Source organism: Tamandua tetradactyla, chromosome 3 (genome assembly GCF_023851605.1).
Source record: "Tamandua tetradactyla isolate mTamTet1 chromosome 3, mTamTet1.pri, whole genome shotgun sequence".
Lineage (NCBI taxonomy): Eukaryota > Metazoa > Chordata > Mammalia > Pilosa > Myrmecophagidae > Tamandua > Tamandua tetradactyla.
The window spans coordinates 56,530,837-56,546,828 of record NC_135329.1 but is presented as its reverse complement, the minus strand read 5'-3'; positions in this window follow the sequence as shown (position 1 = coordinate 56,546,828).

Below are 15,992 nucleotides of genomic sequence, written 5' to 3'. Positions count from 1 at the left end.
AGGTAAATACAGACAGCTAGAGAGCCAGGAGGTGCAAGGACGATGTGGCAATCAGGGAAGACTTCACAGAGGAGGTGACATTTGAGTTGTGTCTTGAAAGAGCCTGTGATAGATCTCTTGACAGGCATCAATATGTGTGTGGGCCAAACAATATCCAGCATCCAGCTCCTTCTTGTCCTCAAAGGATTTGCAATCATGTTACATCAGCCTTAGCGAACAGACCCAAGACAACACTTCCTGCTTGCTGACCATTCTGCACCACAGGTCGTCCATTTCCTTTATTGGATAAGTATTTTCCTGGAGGTCAGACCCGAACCCTGACAGGTGCCAGAAGCTCCAGGAGAGACCTTAAGCCAACCTGTGCTATCCTAAACATGCTAATATTTGTGAAGTGCTTGGGACATTGCCTGGGATGCAGGACGTTTGTAGATTAAAAAAAAAAATTAACAAGACACCTCTTGACACCTTCTAAGAAGGTTGTCTTAGTGTGAAGAGGGAGGCAGTGACAAGAAACCTTCTCCTTACTCAAGGCTAAGTCTAGTCCCAGCCCCATAGCTCCAGGGCTGTGGGCCATGGGCTGGCCTCAGTGTCTTCAACTCTAAAATGAGGGTCACAATTACCTGCCTCCAGAGGCCATTGGGAGACTAGAAGGAGACACTGGATGCCCAAAACATGCATGGCTAGTGGTCAGCATGTGTGCATCCCAGAGACGAGCCCATCCCATTCCAGCTCAGGGTTTGGGTCCAGGGCACAGAGCCTATCAGGAGCCTCATTGCTGACATAGGTTTGCTGGTTACCAGAATGCCAGGTAGGGGTGGGAGCACTAGTAGGGGGATAGAAGGGGTTTCTGACAGGTCCCTGCCATGCTCCCACGGCCACCCACTCACTGAGCAAGCCAGTGCCGGTCCCTGGATTTTATCCCATGCACCACTCAGCTTTGGAAAGCCTGGTTAATTTAGAGTCATAATTGTAATCAATTAGATGAAGTGTAAAACAACTCTTCAGCTCTGCTGGGAAAACGGAGCTAGTCGCCTTTAAGGCTTTATTGAAAAGGCCTGAAGATGGGATGATGTGCTCCTCACAGGTGGGCAGGGAAGGGGCTGCTGGCGGCGAAGGCAGGGGGAGGCCCCCTGGTGTCAAAGACAGCTTGCTCTGAGCAGGATTTTGTCGGCTCCACAGTCCACTCAGCCAAACCTCAGGATTGCAAGGACCTTCCAGGCCCGCCCAAGTCGGAAATCTCCCAGTAATGACCCAGCAAACCGCCACCCAGTTCCTGTTTGTAGGAACCCCGCCCCCACCCAGCGCCAGGGAGCTCACTGCTCTTTCCATCTTCAGACACCTCTGAGAGAGGTAACGGGTTTCTAAGCCCAGATCCGCCCCACCCCCATTCCCTCCTCGGCAAAATGGGGATGAGCAATTACATGGCGTTGCAATCGATGGCATGCAGGCGGCACCTGCTAAGCAGTCAGCTCTCACCAGACTCAAACACAGATTAGACCAGCTCAGATGCATCTTCTCCCTCCCTAACAGCTCTTCACATTTTGGAGGCAGCACCCAGGTTTTTAACTGAGTCTTTCATTCTTCAGGAGAATAATTCTCTCTAATACCACCCCGCTTCCTTACGCATTGTGTTTTTCTGATCCTGCAGAACCGTCCTGGCCATCGAAGGAGGGAACCGTATTCACTATATCTCTGAATGTCTGTTGGCACATTCTCGTTTACAGGGCTCCGTTAAATCTGGTATTTCTCTCAGGGTTTGCGATATTTGCTGTCTCCCTGCTGTCTGGAATGAGTGGGATGGCCTCTTAGAGACAGTTGGCCAGCTCGAGTTGGTCAAACATTGTCCCGGCGGCTGTATTTGCACCCCCAGCTTGCTTGGCCCCCCTCTTTTAATTCCCAACAAGACAAAGGTCATTTGACCTGGGTGTCACGTGTCCCCACATCACTGATGCTCCTTCCAGCTCATGAGACAATTATTGTGCGTAGGACTCCAGGAGGCCTCAGGCTGGCCATTAGTGCGACAGGGACAATGCTTGGACCAGCCACAGTGAAAGCAAGAAATTATGTGGGAAAAAGAACGAGGTGGGACCCACCTCCAGCCCCCAGCCCTGGCCTGGCCATCTCTGATGCCTGCGGTCCCAGAAAGCACAAACACCTGTCCAGTGGCCTCCTACCTCCCACTGATGTAGTGGTTTGTCCTGGGAACTAGTGGCGTGAAAAGACCAGCGTTTGGCCGGGCTGTCTCCCCGCCCGAGCTCACACACACAGAGCCTGAGGATCTCAGCCAGGCTGGGTGTTAGTAAGACTGCCTTTTCTGCAATAAGAGTGGGAAGGCCTATGCTGAGCCAGGCACACGGGCACGCTTAGGAAACTGGCTCAGAGGGCCAAGGAACATGCCCCCAGCACAGGACTAAGAAGAGGCAGAGCTGAGAATTTAACTTCCATCTCTCTGCCTTGGATGCCCAGGGAAGCAAGCAAGCACACGCACCTTAGAATTAGAAAAGCTGTCCTGGGGGTTCAAGGCAGCAGATGCAGAAGGGGGGAGGGGAGGACTGAGTGACCCAGAGGTGTCCAGAACAGGGTGGGAGCTGGGCCGCTGAGCCTGGAAGACAGGTTTGCACTTGGCTCCAGGATCTGTCTCTCTCTTTGGGTCCTCCTGTCTGGACCCCACGGCTCTCACCTGTCATTCCCAGGTGACGTGTGGACCCCATCTTCTCCTCTGCATGCTCATTTTACAGACTGAAGGAAACTGAGACCCAGGGGTTAGGGGTCTTGCCCAAGGCCCCACAGCAAAGCCTAGTGGGATTGGGGTGAGTACTCCTGACCTCCCCCACCCTGTCCAGCCTCAGGCCCGAGCCTGGCCTCCCAGCACCCACACCTGGAGCCCACTGCTTGGTGCTAACCCAGCACCCCGAGAGCAGGCCCAGCAGATGCCCCTCTTTCTTTCCTGTTTCTTCACCCAACTATGCGCTCTCTGGGACCCTGGGAACAGGCTGACATTGCCGTGATTAGCTCGCTTCCCCCTCCACCCACGGCCAGCAGCTAATTGTCCTGATTTCCTTCCAAGAATGGGCTCTCTGAATAGCCTTTGCAGGCACAATTAGGCAGGTTCAGCTCGGCTTTCACACTCCAGTCCTGAAAAAATCAAATCAGCGAGGAAGTGAGGAAGCCAGGGAGCCTCTCGGAAGTTCTCTGAGAGCTTCTTTGTGCGGGGGAAACAAAGCCCACACGTAATTACCTGCTTGGTTGATGGGCAAGGACCCCAGGGGGACAGCAGGGGTGGGGGGCTTCTGACTCTCCCCCATCATGACCTCATCCCTGCCCACACCCCCCATCTGCTGCTGCCCGCTGTGCACGGCTGCCTCCTGGGAAATACTGGGCAGTTAGGCAGTGATGGCCCAGAAGCCCCTCCCAGCTCAGGCCCAAGAGTCCACTGCAACCCAAGTCATTAGTCACCGCCTTGAGAACCCCCATCATGAACTGCTGGGGCGTGGTGGGGTCTCGGGAGCAGTAGTCCGGTTCCCTCATTTTAAGAATGGCATGCCTGGGGCCCAGAGAGGGGCAACGCCTGCACAGGGTCTCACAGCAAGTTCACGGCAACACCCTAATTTGCATCCCAGTCTCCAGCAGGTGCTCTTGCCTCGTACTGACCATAGAGCTAATTTAAGATGCACAGTTGTCTCGGCCAGAAAAAAAAAAGCAGGTGCTTTCAGCCAACTAAAGAAAACCTTTTTTTTTTTTTTTTCCTTTCCGCACTAAACTCCTGGATGCCTCAAAGTGTTGACAGGCTGAGAGCAGTGTTACTGGCACTTCTTTTCCGGGTTCAGAGAAGGGTCGCTCATCTCCACGTGGAGAATGAGGTCGAAAAAGAACCTCTCCAGTATCCCACGACCAGAAGAGGGCAGAGCTGAGACTCTCTGCAAGCCCCTGATTGCTGGACCAACACTGGTGACTAATGTCAGTAACGTGCATGCACACACACATCAAACAACTCCCCCCCCAAAAAAAACTGTCGTATCCGAAATCCTAATGAGACACCATTCGTTTGACTTGGAGAAGCCGCCTCGCTGACAGGCCAGCTCCAGAATGTCCTGTCCATCAAGGAGTTTTGTATGGCCCCAGCTGACCCGGCTCTAATCTTCCTAACTCCATGGCCCTGGACATCCCTCCACCTCTTGGAGCTTCCATTGCCCTGTCTGTAAGATGGAGATGGTGATTCCCCTTATATGGGGGTGGGGGTGCCCCAGGGCCCCTGGACTACCCAGGACTGTGCGCCAGGCTCTTCCAGGGATACAGGAGTTTACGTTGTGAGCCTGGTACCAATACGAAGAAGCAGCTGGAGCGGCGTAGAGTCAGTAGGAAATCGTGCAGCCAAGGCTGTGGGTTCTGCAGCAGCCCCCAGGAGGGGAGCTCGGGCAGGACCGGAGCAGGTGGAGAAAGTTTCCAAGGGGAGATGGTGCTGGGAGGGGGGCCTCCGGGGCAGGTCTGCTCAGGAAAGGCTGAGGGGAGCATGCCAGGTGGGGGCAAATGGGCAGGCGAAGGCTGGAAGCAGGAAGGTTCTGGTGTCTCAAGAGAGCAGATGCTGATTGGGGAGCAGCAGTGGGGTCGGGGGAGGTGGTAAGTGGAAGGACAGACAGGTGGGCTGGACGGTGGACAGTCCTGAAATGCGGGTGGATGGGTGAGGCCACAGGAAGATGTCAAGCATCCTTAGAAGACAGGGCTGGCAGGCAGTGGTGATGGTTCAGAAGGATGGTCCTGAGACCTCAGGCAGAGAGTCGGGCTTGGTGCCTGGAGTGAGAAGTGAGAGGTCTGCCCCTCCACGTGGCCACAGGCAGGAAAGAGAGGAGAAGGCGAAGGGCTGGATGTGAGATAACCACCTGAAATCTAAAGCAGACTCTAGGAAGGCAGGGTGTGAGGACAAATGCCAGCCTCGTTCTCCACGGTTTCCCACGCAGACGTCTCCTGCCCTTGCTTGGTTTGCTCAATGCCACAGGCTTGTCGGCTAAAGCAGCCATGCAACACCCTCTCGGATTTAAGTGAACATTCGCTGAGCACCTATCTTTTTCTGTGTTAGTTTTCTGGGGGCCCCTAGATTAATCAGACGCTGGCATGACCCCTGAGGAGGTCACATCCTGTTCAGGGAGAGATGTGTATGTTGGACCTTGGGTTTGATGCCAAAAGCCGTGAAAGCACAGAGATGGAAAGATGCATCAAAAGGGAGAACGAGGAAGACTTCCTGGGTGAAGCAGCCTCTGCAAGGGCCATGAAAGCATGAGTTGGATGTGGACCAGTGGCCATGGGGGAAATGGCTCTCCAGGCCTGGGGCCAGAACATACAAATACTTCCAGCCTGGTTTTTATGGAATGTCAGTTACAAAGAGGGAATAACAGGAAAGAAGGGAGGAATGGATCCTGGAGGGCCTTGAAGGGCAGTGAGGAGACTGGATTTTGCCCTGTGGACAATGGGGAGTCAATGTGAGGATGAGGGACAGGAGCAGAGAGAGACCGCCAGCTAGCCCCCCATTTCACCAGGTGAAAGTGTACCTGCCAGGCAGTGGAGAAACTCTGGGGAAGGCTCCCAGGGCTCCTTTGGGCCAGAGTTTCCCAATCTGCAGCAGAACTCTTCTTCCCAGAGAGGGTCTTAGGGAAGAAAAATCTGTGTGTTGGGAAATGTTCAGAAGGCAAGTAAAGGCACTGAGAAGTCCTGCAGGAAGGAAACCTCTGTTTAACCCATTAATCCTTAAACTTAATTTGCCACAGGGCTGTTCTTTCTCAATGCATCTAGTTGAAAGCCTGCTCTGGGGATCACCACTCCAGGCCCAGCTCTGTCTGTGGAGTCTCAGGGAAAGGTAGCACGAGAAAGGGGTTGGCCCAGGGGTGTTTCGGGACATGAGTGTGGGAACAGATCCGCATCAGACCTCCATTTCCAGAGAGCTAGACACTGAAACAGACACTAAGCAAATACTACTCCCCAAGGGCAAGGTCTTTGGGAGAAATGAGAAACGCAGTGCATATGGCCAGGAAAAAGTGTAGAGAGGGATGCTGAAGTAGCCTCTGGGATGGCCAAGGAGGGGCTGGGAAGAGAGTCCAGGTACCCACTGTTGGCTGCTCTTCACCCACTGCAGCACGTGAACCCAGAAGGTCTCTGCTCATTCAGGAAGTGGTTCTTGTCCTATTTGGGCTCATGGACCCTTTGGAAAGGTCAGCCACTCCTCACATCACCTCTCCCAGATATAAAATCAAAAGCAAATTTGGTCATCTTTTGAAATGAGCGTCCATCTCTTGGCACAGGAGTGTGACATGAATGGCTCATTCATGGAAGAAGGTAAGGACTGTCCCATTCTGCCTGTCCCCACCCGGCCCCCAGGGGGCCCTGCCCTCTGTGGGCCTCAGTTCTCACCACAGCTAGTTCTCTGCAGGGGAAGGTGCTGCCCTGGGTCACCCCCACCCCCACCCCACCAACCAACCCAGGTTGGTTCAGTGGCGTTGTGGCTTGGACACAGCTGAGTGGCTGCCCCAGCAGCTAACAACCAGCCCAGGAGGTTGCCCCTCTGGGCCCAGCTGTTGGCCCTGCTCAGAGCCTTAGCCCCAACTGCTGTCACATGCTGAGCTGGTTATTATTTGAATTTAAATTAGCATAGTGAGTTCAAGAGGCCCTATTACTCCAGACACAGAAAATGAAATTAGTGAGTCCAGACCACAGCAATTGTATTCTAATTGCATCCTCTGGGTAGGAAGGTCAGGGGAAGAGTCCCAGGGCTGAGTCTAAACCAATCTGTTTAATCATTTCCCAGATTAAAGGCAGAGCGGGTGGGGGGTGGGAGTGGGGGGAGTAGTGCAGAGGGGGCTCAGGGAATGCGCCCCTCACCCTCCGCTGTTCAGAGAGGGGAGGATGTCAAGTGCCAGGGTGGGAGGATTTGGCTGAGACCCTTCACTCCCCCTGCCAAGTCTCCCCAAGGCAGGAGGTGGTATGCAGAAGTTGTCCAGAACAATATACAAAGCATGGGTTCAAATCCCGGCTATGACACTTGAAAGTTACCAAGTGACTCTGAGCGATAAAAGCAGTGGGCAAAATTTTATCATGGACTCTTCTGTGCCAGGACTATGCTGGCTGCTTTACATGCTGTAACCGCCTGCATAGCCTCTCAACAGTTGCTGAGATCTCAGTTTCCCCATTTTACAGATGGGGAAACTGAGCCCAGAGAAGTTAAATGACCTGAATGATCCAAGCTTGTTTTTTTTTTTCAATCTGTAAAATCCAGGCAACCACACCCATCTTTCACAGAATTGTGACGGTGAGGAAAAATGGAAATGTTCATGAAAACAGCCAGCACAATATTTGACACTGGGTAAGCACTCAATCATGTTCTTTTCGGAAATGTATTCATTTACGTAGTCACTCGTCAGTCTTTCCATTCACTTACTGCTCATCATTCTTTCCACTCACTCAGTCACTCATCACTCCTTCCACTCATTCATTCATCACTCCATCCATTCTCTAGTCATTCATCACTCCTTTCATTCACTCAGTCACTCATCACTCCTTCCACTCATTCATTCATCACTCCATCCATTCACTCAGTCACTCGTCACACCTTTCATTCATTTGCTCATGCCCTGATTCATGTACTGATTTTTTAAAAGTCCTCTGTTATTGTTTTATTTCTTTTTCTGAACTGATGAAAATGTTCTAAGAAATGATGAATATGCAACTATGTGATGATGTTGAGAATTACTGATTATATATGTAGAATGGAATGATATGTTAATGTTTTTGTTTGTTTGTTCTTCATTTTTTTAATTAATAAATAAATAAATTTTGAAAAAGAATAAGATAATTATGATGTGGCAGAAATAAGGAAGTTGGAAAGTCAAATGCAATGAAACAAAGAACACAAAGATACTATCCGTAATTAAGAAGCTTCAAAATCAAAGAATCTAACTAAAATCTTGAAAGCCTGACCTTTCAAGGTGATCTCCTTAGATAGGTAGTACAGGATACTTACTTTGATCTCAATTAATTATCCTGTTGTTATGATGTAGTTAATACAGTAATAACTATTTATTATGGAGATACATCTCTAGAGGTAAGGAAAATACAGGTGAAAATTATGAAGCAAATTTTCTAAAACCACCTTTGTGCCTTTGACAGATTTCCAGTTGTCTTTTCCTTTTTTTCTCTAAATCATATTTCTTGCCATTTTATTACTGGTCAATAAAATAGTTAAAATGCAAAAAAAAAAAAAATTCAATAGGTCAAGTTATGGTGCCAAAGAGTCCAGCATTAAGCACTCTGTAAGTTAAAACACCAATGGTCGAGGAGGGCTGGGGGCATAAATGAAATCAGAACGAAAGATAGATGTTAAAGATTGAGATGGTATAATCTAGGAATGCCTAGAGTGTATAATAATAGAGACTAAACGTACAAATTTTAAAAATGTTTTTGCACGAGGAAGAACAAAAGAATGTCATTATTGCAGGGTGTTGAAAATAGATGGTAATTAATATTTTAAAATGTCACCTTATGTGTGAGACTAAAGCAAAAAATGTTTATTTGGTACAAAATTTAAATTTTGACTAGTGCATTTCCTAATATAACTTATGTAGATAGTTTGATTGAACACCATAAGTACTTGGAATCTCAGGTAGGACATGAGATTTTGTTGGTTTGTCCAGAGTGATGCCCCGATGAATCCCAGAGTGATTCAATCATTGAGTGGAAAAGTATTTGCAAAGCCCCCTTCGGGGATGGTGAGAGCGGGGAGAAATGCAACTTCCCCAAGTTGAATTCTTGATATTCTCACAAGCAGTGTGGACAACCAAAGCTATAGGCTGAGCCCCCAGTCTTGGGGTTTGTTCACATGAAACTTAACACCACAAAGGATAGGTCAAGTCTACTTAAAATCTAGGCCTAAGAATCACCCCCAAGAGAGACTCTTTTGTTGCTCAGATGTGGCCTCTCTCTCCAGCCAACACAACGAGCAGTCTCACCACCCTCCCCATCTATGTGGGACATGACTCCCAGGGGTGTGGACCTTCCTGGCAACATGGGACAGAAATCCTAGAATGAGCTGAGACTCAGCATCAAGGGATTGAGAAAAACCCTAGAATGAGCTGAGACTCAGCATCAAGGGATTGAGAAAACCTTCTCAACCAAAAGGGGGAAGAGGGAAATGAGACAAAGTGTCAATAGCTGAGAGATTCCAAACAGAGTTGAGAGGTTATCCTTACACATTGAGTAGTTATCACCTTGTTATTCAAGATGTAAGAGAGAGGTTGGAGGGAACTGCCTGAAAATGTAGAGCTGTGTTCCAGTAGCGATGTTTCTTGATGATGATTGAATAATGATGTAGCTTTCACAATGTGACTGTGTGATTGTGAAAACCTTGTGTCTGATGCTCCTTTTATCTACCTTGTCAACAAACGAGTAGAACATATGGAATAAAAATAAATAATAGGAGGAACAAATGTTAAAGTAAATTTAGTTTGAAATGCTAGTGATCAGTGAAAGCGAGGGGTAAGGGGTATGGTAGGTATAATCTTTTTTTTCTTTCCTGTGTTCGTTTTATTTCTTTTTCTATTGTCTTTTTATTTCTTTTTCTGAATGGATGCAAATGTTCTAAGAAATGATGAATATGAAACTAAGTGATGATATTGTGAATTACTGATTATCTATGTTAATATTTTATTTCATTTGTTAAATTTTTTAAATTAATAAATAAATCAAAAAAAAAAAAACACCAGTGGTCCCCATTAAATCACATATGTGTCACCTTCACCCACTCCTAATGTCATGCTCAGTCCCGCTGGAAAGGGTAGGTTTGAGGAGCCCAGAGTAAAACTGAGTCCTTAGCACCCTCTGCCAGCATCACTCATGATTCTAAGAACTGGAAGCAACACAACTGTCCGTCAAGAGGAGAACAAATAAATTAACTATGACATAGTCATACAATGAGATACTCTCTCCAGCAATACAAATACAATAAAAAGAGGAAATTTTAGTTTGTATACATGTTACTAGAATAAAAAAAGTTTTAAATAACCATAGAACTGTACGACACAGAGAACGCTAATGTAAACTATGGACTATAGTTAATAGAATCATTATAATAATACTGTTTTGTCCATTATAACAAAGGTACCATGCTAACATAAAGTGTTAATAGAGAAAACTGCAGGTGTGTGGGGGTATATGATAAGTCTGTTCTTTCTGCATGATTTTTCTGCAAACCCACAACTTCTCCAATTAAAAAAACAAAATGAATGAACCATAGCTACACAAATTCTTGCTGAGACTCACAAACATAACATTGAGCCCAAGAAGCCGGACACAAAAGAGCATATTCTCAATGATTCCTTTAACACAAAGTACAAAACTAGGCAAAATTAATCTCTGGTGATAGAAATCAGGGGAGTGGCTGCCTTTGCTGTCAAGACTGGGAGAGGAGGTGGGGGGTGTCCCGCCAGCCCCCCCCCCACTGCCTTTTTGCCCTCTGGATGTTGATTTACAAGTGTGTTCACTTGGAAACATCTTTGAATGGTGCTTGTCTGATGCGGGCATTTTTCTTTATGGTGATACCATTTGGTAAAGTAAGTTTAGTTTAAAAAAAAAAAAGTCTGTCAGGAGAAAAAAAAAAAAATAACGTCCACCAGACACCCAAGCAGAGGTGCTGCTTGCAGAGTGAGACAGCTGAGCGAGGAGGTCCGGGGACGGCCCGAGAGTCGTCGGCAGACCTGGTGAGAGCATCCAGGGGACAGAGACACAGAGAAGAGGGGGGCCAGAGGGCAGTGCCCCAGGGGCGTTCCGAGGTCAGAAGGGAAAGGAGTGCAGCGAAGGAGAAGGAGGAGTGACCAGTGTTGCTGGTGGGAACCGCGGAAGGGTGGGGTCCCAGAAACCATGTGAAGCATTTCCGGGAACGGAGAATGTGCAACTAAGAGTAAAGGACACACAATGACGGAGGGCTTTGAATTGGGCAACACAGATGTCACTTGATAAGAGCATCGTAGGGAGGGAGGAAGAGGGGACCCACCCTTCCAGGCTCAGCTGAGAGTCACCACCTCCAGGAAGCCTTCCCTGGAAACTGCTTTTCCTTGTGGCCCTTTTTTTTTTTACATGGGCAGGCACCGGAAATCGAACCCTAGTCTCCGGCATGGCAGGCAAGAACTCTGCCTGCTGAACCACCATGGCCCACCCGGGTCCATTTATTATGCTTTGTTTTATAATCATCTGCAAATGTTGCTACCGCCACCACAGGAGCACCACGAGGTATCTCTTAAGTGCAGGGGCTGTATTTTGGAGCCTTCTTTACCCTGGTACACAGCAGGCACTTCCAAAAATTTAGCTTCTCTCCCTTTTCAGATTGCATAAGAAATTTTGAAACTTGCCCAAAGCCCTGTTCTCCTGTGTAATAAATCATTCCTCCCCAAACAACTGTTGTGTTTGCATTGCTGCACAAAGACTATTAGTGTAATGAGGAGATCTAATACTGCATTAATTTGGTTGTGAGTTATTTGTATTGCCACAGTCGTTAACTCAGTGATTGCAATTCTGTTTTAATTTAATTTAGCTCTTTGTGCATTCTGTCAGAATGTTCAAAAACAACGTAACCCAGAAGTGCATTTGGAACAGACTGAATATTGAATTTATGTTCATCCAACCTGAGTTATGCATCAAGCAAACAACAGAAGGTACTTCTCGTCTTACATGCCTCCCTCAGCGCTTCTCCCTGGGAAAGGTTTCTTGGCATCACAACTTCCACCAAGGAAGCAAAGCAGGTGAGACCAAGGTAGCGTCTTCTTCATGTGGGGTGAAGCACCCACGGATCTCCTGAGTGCCTTTGGGGGTGGGGAAGGGGTTTATTATGGATTAGCCATCACCAGGGTTTTCTCAGAAATCTTTTACAAACAAGGAACTAAATGCTCAGACAGGTCAGCACCTTGACCAGATGACAGGCAGGAAATGTCAGGAGTTTCCTGTCTGACCCCAAAATGCTTGCTCTTTCCACCATACTGGGTTGCTTCCTGGACCTTGCATGGCTTAATCACAGCCTGACCCCATAGTAACCATTCTTGGGAGTTGAAAAAAGAAAACTGAGAACAGCAGGCACTGACAGAAAATCAAGCCAGGCATGGCCAGCACAGGTAGATCAGTTATCTGGCCCCGCCTTGGCCCCCTTTCAACCCTGAGAGCTTGAGGGTGAGAACTGGGTTGGTTTCGCCTCTTTGCCCAGCCTGCAGCTCAGTGCACCATCCTACACTTAGTACAGGTGGGCTCAAAAGAGTGGTGGGAAAGAAACACACGTATGAATGAAGGAATGACTGGGCCCACATACCAGTCCCTCGCAGCACTTTTCCTTGTCACACAGGAGGGGCAGCCCTCGGCAGGTCTTCTTCCTTCCCTCTCCCCATCTCACGCAGTGACCCCAGCCCTACCCCAGGCTGGTGAAAAGCTTAGGATGACTTAAATTCACCTGGCGTTTTGTCATTGGGTTTCACAACTTTTGCACTTGAATTGAACATGACCCTTCTCTTGCTGAGTTGCTGGTGGCTAAAGCAGGCAGGCTGTTCTCCAAGAGGCCACCAGGGGCAGCACTAACCACTCTACTTGCCCAACTTAGAAACCTCACTGCCACATCAGAACCAGCATGTAGATTAGCTTACAGGGAAGACTCATGTTGCCAAGCTCACGAGACCGATGTATAAACCAGTGCCGTTTGTTTGGTTTTTTATTTGCATTGAACAACTGGTCTGTGACCAGGACTGGACTGCTCTCTTCCAGAGATGTAGTTCTCCCATACCCAAGCCTCTCTCCTGGGTGGGGACACGCGGTCTGGGGGTCCCAAGGCCACCAGGCATACTGCTCTCACCTGGCCTCCTTGGGGTTTTCCTCTCCTACTCCCTGCAATAGTGTGGGCTGTCCAGCCTCACCAAACTGCTGAATCTCGGCTCCACCTCCTCTCAAAGAGACATTGCCCATTCTCTTCTTTACTTCTCTCCCATCTCTTCCCTCACCCTGGGGCTTTGGGGGAAATTAAAATACAGGCAAAGGGTTGAGCACAGAAACTTCCTTCCTTGCAACATTTTATCATTGCATCCCAGCATCTAAAACAGTCCTGCATGCATAGTCCAAGCTCACTAAGTAGTTATTGAATGAATGAAGGAACATGGCCTACTCTGTTGTTTTTGTACCTCCATTCTCTCTCCTTGCAGGTGACACCACCCCAGCAGGAATCTCTGACCTCCAGGGAAGTAGACCTGGTAGGCTGTATCCCAACTCTCCAGGAGATTCAAATGTGTCTGCATCCAGGAGAAAACACAGCTGAGCCTCCACCACAGAGGGTGCCAGTGCCCAAGATCACCTCACTCTTCACATCATTCAGTCAGCTTGCTGGTGTAAGTCCTACAGATTTAGGAGCTGCCCTCTCTACAAGACCATACACAGCTCTGATCCAATTTATACAAGTTTGAAATTAAACTTTGAGATTGGTTATATTCCCAAAGTTTAGAGACACTTCCTGGGGTGCCTTCAAAGTTCTTTCCAGAAGAACTTCATCCTCAGCAAAGCAGCAATTGGAAGACTAGCTGTGCAGTCTGGGCATGTTGAAGAACCTCTCTGGGCTGCAGCCTCCTTATCTGCAACATAGAGCCAATGTTACAAAATGTGATGGCAGAATTATCCTTCCTGGGGGCGCAGGAGGGTCATAGTGACTCTGGCTCAGCACCACTCCCTCATTTAGGGGACTCTGGTTTGGGGACAACTCTTTGCAAGTGCTCTGGAGGAAGTCCTATGTGCTGGGGAAGGCTGGAAAGAGGATGGCTGGCCTCATCCAAGCCAGCCCAAGGGCTCAAGGCTTATCCGTGGGTTCTGCCAGTCAAATGAAAAACAGAGGCATTAAGGCAGAAAAGAGAAATTTGGGCCTGAAATAGAAGAGAGAAGGAAACTAGGATGGAAGAGAACACCAGAGCCCTACGGTAGCTGGGGGATGGGAGAACAGCCCTCTGGCCCTACTGCTCCAATTAAGAATGAAGAAGCAGCGAGTGTCTGAGCAGGAGATGCCCCAGGAAGGGCTGATTCCAGGGCTTTCCACCTCTCTGAGTAGCCTCTTAGCTGACTGGCCCAATAACTGGAACAGAGAATATTTTGTGCACAGCGCTTAGATCCAGAGAGAGGAAATTTAACACAAGACACTGAGATATGCAAAATACTTATTTATTTCTCTGTAATGTATCACAATCTGCCTCTTAAAATAGTAAGATAATGCAAACTTACCAATTAAAGAAATCCAATTAAAGACAACACAAAAACACAAAACTATAAAAGGAAAAAAAAACCAAAATATTCAACTTTGCCAAATTTAAAAACTTTTGCTTTTCAAAAGACACTGTCAAGAAAACAAAAAAGAAAAGCATGGACTGGAAGAGAATATTTGCAAAACATATATCTAATAGAAGGCTTATAACTAGAATATAGTAAAAAATTCTTATAATTGAATAATAAGACAACCCAATTGAAAAAAAAAAAATGGGTAGACACAGCATATCCCAGTCTGGAGAAGCCAGAGCAGCTGTGAGCCCACCCAGAACTGTGAGTTTCCAAAACTGCGGTGGCCAGTGCCCCTCCCCCACAGGCTGCTTCCCAGAGGGGAAAAGGAGAGACTGTACTAACAGCAGGGGCTGAGCGCAATCAAGCTCCAATTGCGGAATTAATTAACAAATTCTGAGTGCTAAAAATAAGCGCCCAGCTCAGCTGAACCTCAAGTAAAAGCTGAGGTTGCTGGTTTTGCCCTAGTGCAGAGGGGGCAGGGCTGACGGAAAAAGGAAAAAAAACAAAACAAAAAACAGACAGAGGTTTCTTGGATCAGATAGCACAAAATACTTGAAAGGGTCTGGGCCCTGAAGGAAAGGAGGGTGCACATAGGACCTGGAGATACACAAAGCAACACACCAACTGAACCTCTTGATTGGCAAACCCAAGGAAAAGGATATTTTTTCTTTTCTTATTTGTGGCTGTGATTCTATAGCTTGACTGCTCTTTGGATACAGCTCCAGGGCTTCTCAGGTTCCAACTGCCCCAAGCAAGGGTGGAATTAAGCTTGTCTGAGAGCTTGTCTGGAGGCTGTGCCTTCCCCAGGAGAGGGGTGGGGCCCAGCTCAGGTAGATTCCCTCCCTCAAGGAATTCAGACCCCAGGGTCCAGAAAACTGAAGTGATTAAAACCAGCCTACAACCTCTCCCCAACCATGCCCCTAGCAGGGAGAGTCTGCTGAAGTTAAAGGTATCACATCACCTTTTGCTGGTGGGACCCACAGGCAAACAAGCACCACATACTGGGAAGGATAGGAAAAACACAGAGTTCAGAGGCTTATTAGGAAAGTCTTTCAACCTTCTGGGCCTCACCCTCAGGGAAAACTGATGCAGGTGACTCTTTCTTCTTGAGAGGAGGCCAATTTGGTCTGGAAAAATCTGACTGGGGTCTAAAATACCTAAGTAGACCCTCCTAAGGGAAAAAAAAAAGGCACCATTCAGGCAGGGCAAGAAACAAGAAAACAAGAACTGAAAAATTCTCATCTGTTAAACAAAACCTAAAGTAGAGGTCTAGAATAAGCTGAACTGAATGTCAAAGAACAGATAGACAACAAAGTCATCTGGCAAGAAAATCCTAGGTAAAAAAAGTGAAAACAATCTCCAGAATAAACTAATTAAGGAAACTAAATGCCTAGACACCAGCAAAAAATAATTAATCATACTAGGAAAATTGAAGATATGACCCAGTTAAAGGAACAAACCAACAATTCAAATGAGATACAAGATTTGAAATAATTAATCCAGAATGTTCAAACAGATATGGAAAACCTCATCAAAAATCAAATCAATGAATTGAGGGGGGTTATAAAGAAGGCAAGGAATGAATGAAAGGAAGAAATTGAAAGTCTGAAAAAAACAAACCGCAGACCTTACGGGAATGAAAGGCAGAGTAGAAGAGATGAAAAAAATAA